Raw genomic sequence first — 7,599 nt, 5'->3', positions numbered from 1 at the left:
AAGCTTTTCTGATTATTGCATAGTTGAAAAATGTTTTCTTTACAAGCTCACCTGGTGCCAACATTAAATAATGCATACAGCAGCTTCATGTCCACATTTAATTACCTGTAAAGTATAGCTTAATACAAATCTGAAAATAATTCCATAACTGCTTTGGAGAAATAGAAATTCAAAACAGTACTCTCTCAATTGAGGCTGCAATAGAGCACAGAATTCTGTAGTAGTTCATGTCATTGTTACCATCAGCCAAAACCAGATGGAGCTTCAAGGTCTTTTCCTAATATAAATTTGTTAGAAGAAATGAATAATTATTCAAAAAGAAAAAGAAAAGGGGGGGGGGGGCGCCCCGAAGGGGGAGAAATGGCTGCCTTCAAGTATTTCTGAGGTTGTAGGAAAAAAAAATAAAAAGGATGATTTCATTTACTAATTTATGGCTAAAACAGAACCAAATTTTTACCTGAGAAACAGTTTTACCCTAGCTAAAGCATATGCAATGTTTCTTATGCTACACAGAAGCTTCATCCCACAATTATGAATCTGGAAATGTATGGCAATGCACAGTGACTTGCCTTTTCCCAGTACCTCACATAGGCTTCCAGAAGTAGCTTGCTTATCTCAATTTTCTTTATTAAACCAGGAATAGGAACAGCTGGATAATATGAATCATCTCACACCAGCGGAGGCAGTAACTTTACTCCAGGGGTATGTAGTTGAGGAGAACTGGGCCTTAGTCTTTTTGAAGATATAATTTTGCCTTGCCTACTATTTTTCTCTTCTTGCTGGTATAAGAAAGTGAAGTGAGGTAGTAAATATACCATGATTTTATAGGGAAAATAAACTCCACAGTGAAGGAAAAGTAGTCAGAATATCAGAACAGAAAAAGTTCTTGTGCTCTTTCCCAACACACAGCTGGAATAGCCAGCAGCATTTGTCACGTTGACAAATCAGCACATTCTCCACTTATCAATAAAGAGAGGCAGGTTTGCTGCAGTGTGCTTAGTAGTTCAGCTCAGCCTCATTTTGCAAGAAAACTGAAAATCAGGACTAGTTAATCTAACTAAAGCATTCTCAGGCTGGTTGCTGAACCAACATCTCCTGCTGTAGTTATCTTTACAATCAGATTTGGTTTGTGGTTTAAGATGCGAGTCCGTATCTCACTGCTTTATAAAGCAGTTATATTACAATCAGACTGTGCCACTGGACATAACGCTTTCCATAAATCCCAACTTATCCTAAGAGTGATGTATGACTCCATATCTATGCATGTGCAAATCAGAAACCCATACATCCGATGTTACTGATGTGAAATATGCACGTCATCAGTTCTTAGAACTTCAGTTACATAAATTTGCTTTCATGGCCTTATTTAATGGAAGCTGATATTCCCTTTCAAGGAGCCTATAATCTGTTCTTCTCTCAAGGGCTTTTAGCAAGCCCTTTTACTCATGAATAATGTTTCTGATATCTAAAGTGTCACTCATTTCTTCCTTTCATTGAGTTGACCAGAAGTAATGACTCTTTCAAGGCTTTCTGTGCACACTGTAATGTTAAAACGTTAAAAGATTTTTAATCTTGAACAGTGTGATTATCTCAGGACACAGTTCCATCAGCAAGGCCCATTTACAAGTTGGAATGCTTGAAATTTCACAGTAAGAAGCAAAGTGCAGTGCTTAAAATCATACGTTGTAGCAAGTGCACACAAACCAGCAGGTTCTGCTGTTTCCGGGAATGTCAGGAACAATAGAAGATACGTCAAATGTGAGCAAACAGCCGTGGGTGATTATCTCAGAATTCATGTAGTTCTACTTTCTTTTCCACTATGGGAAAACGTCAGCGAGGCTCCTGTGTGATCTCAGACTCTTTCCTTTTTCTACTTAGAACCTTCTCATCCTCTCAGCCAGCATCTCCCAAAGTCATGCATCCCTTACCCTTAGGCAGATGCCCTGGAGCTCTGTCCCAAACTCATGGGCCTGCTCCCCATCCTTGCACCTTCAAGTGTCAATACTGAGGCAACAGTTTAGACTACCCAGACTTCTGAAACTATCCTCCAGGTTCTACGTCCACTACTGAAAGACCTTTGTGTTATTTGAGGGAAAAATGAGGAAAACTTTTTTTGGGCAATGAAAACACTTTTCTCTGTCATTTTATATCACTGCATCCTGCTAATACCTACAGCCATCTACTGAATAGTTGTGGGCTGATGTGAAGTACAATGTACTCAGAGAAAGGTCACAGATTCTGAGAAGTAATGGATGCAAATTTGCCATTAAAGGAATGTTATCTGTAAATCATACTGCAAGAAAAGCTTGTGGACAAAACAAACAAAAACCACAAGACCTTTCTATTATGAAACTGCAAATCTCCCAAAAGAGCTGAGAAAAGGTATGGAGTTGAGTATGTGACCTTGATTCATGACATCAATATTTCTGATGGCAAAGAGATAAAGCTGTTTATATTCTTTGAGAATGTAACATTCTAGAAGTAATTATTAATGTTCTTGATTTGCTCCATTTTCTGTGATGGGGTAACAGAAGGAATACTGAATTCAGGAAGAAAGCAGGTAAGTTCTCACTGAAATACATTAAAAAAAAGAAAAATACATTAAAAAAACAAACAAACAAACAAAAAAACCAAAGCCTTATATAGATAGGTCTGAGCGACCTGGGTCTGTTCAGAAGGAGACAAAAGAAGACTCAGAGGGGATCTGATCAATGTCTATAAACAGCTAGGGTGCAGGAGGGCAAAGGAATGAGGCCAGACTCTTTTCGGTGGTGCGTGGCAATAGAACAAGAGGAAATGGTTGCAAATTGAAGCTCTGAAAGCTCTGCACAAGCGTGCATAACAACTGCTTCCCAGTCAGGGTGATGAGCACTGGAACAGGCTGCCCACAGAGGTGGTGGAGTCTCCTTCTCTGCAGCCATTCAAGACCCACCTGGTTACCTACCTGTGCACCTGGTCTAGGGAGCCTGCTTTGGCAGGGGGGTTGGTCTAGATGATCTTTAGCAGTCCCATCCAGCTCCTACAGTTCTGTGATTCCATGATTCTTTGTAAGTTGGCCTTACAAATGCCTATGAATGTCAGTGAATATGTGTCTGAAGTATACATTTTAATTTTAATTTTGAAATTACTATGGTATGTGGACCACCCAAAACAACTCCACTTCTTGATTACTGTCCTCCTCTCACCCCACACTAACACAGATCACCTCTGCTTTTGTCACCCTTTCCCAAATAGCTGAACTTGTGCACAAAGTACAGCTTCATATGCCTATGTCACATACATCACAACGTCACAGTCTAATAACTAATGCCCCTAGACTGCCTTCTCATTCGGAGTTGTGCTTCTCTTTTACCAGCAGCCACATTACCCCTTGCTACCAAAACTAGTATTTTTGTAGTGCTTGATGTCAGTGGAGCCTCTATGGAAATAATTGTCAGTGTTTCAGTGTTATTTCATTTCTTTCCATCTTTCTAACCACATTTCTCACCTAGTCTGATCTGTGCGCTGTCATTAATCTTTCTTACTTCCAGTGAACTCCATCTGTCACTATCTACTCTTTATTTCCCATGAGCTCATCTGCAACAGCAACTCCCTCCACTACGTGGCACTGAAAAATGGGATGGTTGCCTAAAAATCAGGGGCACTCAGAGGTCTTACCTTTGTGATGCATATGCATGTGGCCCTTCTGTGTATGCATGACTTCACCCGTATGAAAATAAGGAGCTAAATAATTTCCAGTAGACAGATGTTCCCAGGTGAACAGAAAACAAATGAGCATCTCTGTATTGTATTTCTTTTGAATATATTGAGTTACTCGAGGAAGCAAATCTGGTTAAGGAAATTAGAGGCAGCTTTCACTTTTAAAAGAGAGAGCCTTGTTTTTTTTAAAGTTAAACAGTGTCATTTTCTGTCTGTAGGATTATACCTTTCTCAGCAATGGGATTAAGCTCTATTATCCAGGATTTTGTCACGTGCAGAATCAGATGCTGTATCTTGTAATATTTTGTTCCATTTTGTTTCTCTACTCAAAATTTTGGTCTGCTTTTAAAGCACTTTCTTTCTCGTTTCTTTCTCTTATTGCCCTCAAGGAAAACAGGATAAAAGAAAAAAAAGAAAAAAAAAAAAGTGGCCTAGTTTCTTATATCCAGCAAAATCTGATCTTGAAGCAGTACACACTGAACACTTTGAGTAGTAATGCACTCACTGTTTGTGAGTAGAAAAGAGGGAACTTCTAGTGAAGTTATGCTTCTTTTTCCACACTTCTTCAGAGCTTTTTCTGACAAAGTATAACAAACTGCTATGAAGGATTTCATACATAAAATAGGGAAGACAAAGTACTAGAATATCTACATTTATAATAACTACTTGATAGCAAAAAAAGATGGCCTAAAAGTATGAACAACCTCTTGGCCATAGAAACTTACTGCACGCAGATGGTGAATGAGGACAGATCTGTACAACTGTAACCTTTCCTACCACATAAACTTGTTATTTTTTTTAGCCTAGTTTATACATCAACAAATACTTATGTAGTGTTTTTCTGATTCTATCTTGAACAGCAAAAGCAAAATATGTCTCAGGGAAATTCTGCACAGAAATAATACAAAATTACCTATGCAACACACACACAGTGTATGTGACTCTTAGGCAATGTCATGACAGTTGTGAATATATTAATAAGTTGACCCGAGTGTGTACAATACACCAGAGCATTACTTCTGTATCTGTACGAGAGCAGATCAGGCACAGAGTTCCTATGCAGTAGCCATTGCTTCAGGCTTTCTGGTTGTTAGCAAGTCTCAAAGTTGTAGCTCTCCAGAGCTACAGCTCTGAGAAGGAACACAAAACCATCTGTATTCTTGTAGACCAAAGACTCGTTTAGCTGAATAACCTTCCTGCTGGTTACGGGACTGGAATGGGTGATGTTGACTGTCTGAAGGAAAATACAGTTAACAAAGCTAGCGCAGGTGTTCCTAGCTCGCGGTAGTCTGTAGCTCAGGGAATTTCTGAGGCAGTGATGGCAGTGATGTGACTTTTCCAATAAACATAAACTTCTGATATCCCTCCAAAAAACATGGAAAGGAGCTCCGTAGCTGAAGAACTACCTTTCTCTGTCTTTTCTTTCTCTTTTTTTCTCATTTTGACTTGTCTCACACAGATTTAATGTCTTAATGCCTCTCGTCGCTGTAAAGTGTTGTCTCTTATTCATATTATCCATAAACCTCTCTGACTACATTTTGGTAATCTTCTTGCAGACTGAAAAAAACCCTGTCCTTTTAGTACAGAATCTTCTTTACACTTGTTCCAGTTCCTCTGTATCCTCTCTGAGATGAGGAATTGCGTAGGGTATTGAAGATGCAGGAACAGAGTGGATTTCTTCTGCAACATTCTGGTTTGTATCTGTTTATTTTCCTTTTTTCTCTTTCTTAGTCTCAGTCATTCTCTATGACTTTCTCTTTCCTTCTTTTTCCCCCCACTTTTTTTTTTTTTTTTTTTTTTTTGCATTTTTACTGAATGCTCAGCTAGAGTTTGAATAAATTCATCATAAGCCTGAAATCTCATTCCAGATTTACAGTAAACAGATCCAAACCCATTATGGAATATATAAAATTATCGTTGTTTTTTTTCTCATACGTATGATTTTACAATATTTGATTGTGAATTTTTCACAGAATCACCAAGGTTGGAGAAGACCATCAAGACCATCCAGTCCAACCATCCACCTGTCACCAACAGCTCTCACTAAATGATGTCCCTCAACACAAAATCCAACATACGCTTCCTGCCATTTTATCTGCAATTCTTCATGGTTTCCCAAGAAATTTTAGAAAGCCCATGGCAGCTACTGAGGATGAAGGCTCATCATAAAGGTACTTCAACTATGTAGGTTTGTTTCTGGAAAGAAATGGAGAAATGCAACTCACTGTTGTAAATTTCACGGGGAAACAAACCATACAACTCCTTAGTTAAGGGCAGTAAAAATGCTCAAAATCAACATATGTATGCAGACTTCCCTCTAGCCACTTTAAGTGAATGATACTGGATATTATTTCATCTGGTAGAATTAACACCCTGTGTAACATGCTTACCCTAATTTTTCTTTTTTCTTAATTTTTCTTTCTGCTTTCTTAAGATTGCTGTGGTACATTGGGTACAGATCATGTATCTAATGTGAAATGTGCTTGCTTGTTCTCTCTCTCAATTATTTCTGAAAAATCATTGCTCTGAACTGTGTTTGTTTCCAGTGTGTTTTACTGGTGGGAAGATGACTGTCTACAAGATTTTCAATTTTATCTAATGGCATTCAGCTCAGAGGCATCGAAATTTCTCACTGGAGCCAATTGCATGTTTCTTCAGTTTGGTTTCCAAAAAAGTTCCTTTTTACAGACAGAAGCCTTACTGGGGAGCTTGACTATTCACTTGTTGCTCTCATATTGGAGAGGGTGTGATGTAGACCTTACCTGCTAATGAGGAATCAGCGATGAGATTTGAGCACTAAGGCAATGTGCTTTCAGTAGTTACTTTTGCTAAGTAGAAGGACTTCTGTTTTCTGAGATATTTTCTTTTTATAAGGTTGTTTTATTGTTGTTGTTGTTTTGTTGCTTTTTTTTTTTTTTGTATACACAGGGAATTACAATAATAGAGCAAAAGGTCAAAAGTATATTGGTTCTCAGTCGTCCCAGTGGTTAATTTTGAATGCAAAGGAAAGATAATCATACACCCGCCAAATAGATGGAGAAATCAGTACGTTTTGTGAAAGGAACTCCCTGAGTACCAAAAGGAAGGTAAAGGACAAGTAAGCATGCATAAAATTCATAAATACATAATAGTTTCTCAAAAGTATCCAACAATGAGTCTAAATTTGCAACTTTCTCACCTGCTGATTTCCTCAACCTTTTTGTCATCTTAGGTTAGATTGCTTTCTTCAAAAACTTCAAAGGCGTATCTTTTGTGGTTCTCCATACAAAACAGTTTTTGTCTCAAAGAAAGGTTTTAGAATTTCTTGTAGTTCTTTTGTTATTCTGTTTCTTAACATGGTCTTTGGGGGGGAAAAAAAAATAGACTAGGTCATCATGATGGGGAGGAGGCAGGATTTTTCAGTGTTAGAAGCTTGGATATTATTCCTTAACTCTTAAATACCTTGTGTCTTGATGGAAGATTATTAGCTACATAATCCTAATTTTAGTTGAGATAGAGTTAATTTTCTTCCTAGTAGATGGTATGGCATTGAATTTGCGATGGATAATATTGATAACACATTGTTTGGTTATTGCTGAGCAGTGATTACACCAAGTCAACGACTTGTCACATTTCTGTGCCAGTGAGGAGCTGGGGATACACAAGGATTGAGAGGGGTCAAGACCAGGCTGACTGACCCAGACTGGCCAAAGGGCTGCCCCATACCATACGGTATCATGCTCAGCAATAGAAGTGGGAGGAGGTGGCCAGTGGGTGGCTGCTGCTGCTGCTTGGAGATTGGCTGGGCATCAGTTGGTGAAAACTGTGTTGTGCAGCACTTGTTAAATTTATTCTTCTTGTTGGGGGTCCCTTCCCCTTCCCCTTCCCCTTCCCCTTCCCCTTCCCCTTCCCCTTCCCCTT

Source organism: Lagopus leucura, unplaced genomic scaffold, assembly GCF_019238085.1.
Source record: "Lagopus leucura isolate 7727_CA_CO unplaced genomic scaffold, USGS_WTPT01 Super-Scaffold_100004, whole genome shotgun sequence".
Taxonomy (NCBI): Eukaryota; Metazoa; Chordata; class Aves; order Galliformes; family Phasianidae; genus Lagopus; species Lagopus leucura.
This window is presented reverse-complemented; position numbering follows the sequence as displayed.